General features: G+C 38.0%; 1 non-coding gene across 1 annotated transcript; it reads left to right on the forward strand.

Moving 5' to 3' along the window:
* The first annotated feature begins 1,320 nt into the window (after positions 1-1,320).
* On the forward strand, positions 1,321-1,427 carry LOC150012870 (U6 spliceosomal RNA). Its single transcript, XR_016510865.1, has one exon. It is a non-coding gene; the product is annotated as a U6 spliceosomal RNA (small nuclear RNA).
* The last annotated feature ends 901 nt before the right edge of the window (positions 1,428-2,328 follow it).

Raw genomic sequence — 2,328 nt, forward strand, 5'->3', positions numbered from 1 at the left:
AGGGTGGGATTGTTGCAGAACATCTTTGAAAGCTGTCTACCAAGGCCACATTTGTTTTTATGACCAGGTTTTAGAAAGTATGTAATGTTGTATCCACTCTTTTCTGTTAGTCAAAGCAGGCACAAAGGTCTACCCAAATTCAATACTGACCCTACCACTCAGTGAGGAGAAGATAAGTCAAGTTCCCATTGAATAAAATCATGTGGGATGGGTATATTATGGTGACCATATTTGGAAAACAATCCTAACTTTTTATTTATCTGCTCTTGGGTTGGGGTCAGAAGATGCTGGGTCTAGCTTGCTACTTTCAGTTGGTGGAGAGGGGCCCTACCACTATGCTTTTGTTCTAAACCCCAGCCTCCAACCTTTCTCTTTCCATTTTTCAGAACTCTCCTTTGGTTGTTACTTGAATAGGATTTATAGTTGAACTTAGTAGGAAGGATCAGGTAGAGATGAATCTATGCCATCTTGTCCAAACTGGAAGTTTGTGTTTGCTTTTTAAAAATAAAATATGTTTTTTCTCAGTTTTAATTTCAAAGAGACAATAAAACAATAGAAATTTTGACTATGAGTTAGTATTTTGAAATTACATTTTAGAACAGTTTAGAGTGTTAGAAATATCTTCCATATGTACTATAAACTTGAAGCTACCCAAATGTTTTGGCAGATCCTTTATTTTCACAAGATGCTTTAGGGCACTAATGATGTCACGGACCTGCACTGCCCCTAACTACACTGTAAGAAGCTACATTTAAAGTGAATAGTGGGGTGTGCATTTGAACAATGTCAAACTTGGGTAAAGAAGTGATGATTTCAGACTCCTTGCTTACTTGTAAGAGAATCTTTTAATATTCTAAATCCGAGGAGACAAAAAATCACTGACATGCTTTCTGTCCCTGAAGAACAAATAAACTAGTAGAACAGAGGAAATACCTAACAAATATTATGAAAAGGGAGGGATCAACAAAGTAAAACTGAGAAGACGGAATAAGCTAGAAACACAAAAGTATAGAAAGGTGAAGGAGAAATGTTAAGTGCGAAAAAAACATTAGGTTTGACTGGGAGGGCCTAATTCCACAAGGCAGTCCCAATGTAGACAGTGAAGCAGGTCCTATAAACCCAGATTAAACTTATTAACTGTGTCCTCGGTGTCTTTTCCCAAAAAATTATGAATTGAAATTAACATTTCAATTTTTAGCTGAGTCTAAATGCATAAAATAATTTAGTGAACTCCAACTCTACAGAAAGTTGTGCTACACTGACATTTAATTTAAGCTAAACGTACTCAAGGCAACAAATATATCTATTTAAAATGATACAGTGCTCACTTTGGTGGCACATATACTAAAATTGGAACAATACAGAAAAGATTAGCATGGCCCCTGTGCAAGGATGACACACAAATTTGTGAAGCATTCCATATTTTTAAGGAACAAACAGTCAACCAGTGCAGAAAGAGGAAACAGAAAGCAAGGAAAGTGAGAAGAGGATCAGAAACCTCTGGGACATCTATAAGACACCGAACATAAGAATAATAGGATTGCTAGAGGGTGAAGAAGAAGAACTAGAAATTGAAAAATTAAGTGAAAATATAATAAAGCAGAACTTCCCAAACTTGGGGAAGGAAATAGACTTACAGGTCCAGGAAGCACAGAGAGTTCCAGAAAAACTGGACCCAGGGAGAACCACTCCAAGACACATTATAATCAAATTGTCAAAAGTTAAAGATAAAGAGAGAATCTTAAAAGCAGCAAGAGAGAAGAAAAGAATCATGTACAAAGGGGTCCCAATTAGACTATCAGCTGACTTCTCAACAAAGACCCTGCAGACAAGAAGGGACTGGCAAGAAATATTCAAAGTAATGAAAAGCAAAAACCTACAGCCATGGATACTCTATCCAGCGAAACTGTCATTCAGAATAGAAGGGCAGAGAAAGTGCTTCCAGGACAAAATAAAACTGAAAGAGTTCATTAGATCCAAACCACTATTATATGAGATGTTAAAGGGACTGGTTTAGAAAAAGGAGGATCAAAACTATGAACATTAAAATGAAAACTGCATCACAAGAACCAACAACAGAAGCTAGGGAATCGAAACAAAGGCAAACTAAGTAGGCAACGAAAGTGTGAACAGAATTATAGGTATGGGGAACATATTGGGGGGAGGTCAGCAGGGAGGGGTAAGGGGGTAAGGGAGGGAGAAGGTATAGGAATTAAGAAGCATAGTAGGAGGGAATGGGGTAGACAGGAAGAGGTTGAGAAGAACTCTATGCACAACCAATGGAAATGGACTAAAGGGGGGGGCAACTGGAGGGAGGGGGACCACTGG

The sequence above is a fragment of the Furipterus horrens genome, unplaced genomic scaffold (assembly GCF_987537825.1).
Source record: "Furipterus horrens unplaced genomic scaffold, mFurHor1.1.pri manual_scaffold_4, whole genome shotgun sequence".
NCBI lineage: Eukaryota > Metazoa > Chordata > Mammalia > Chiroptera > Furipteridae > Furipterus > Furipterus horrens.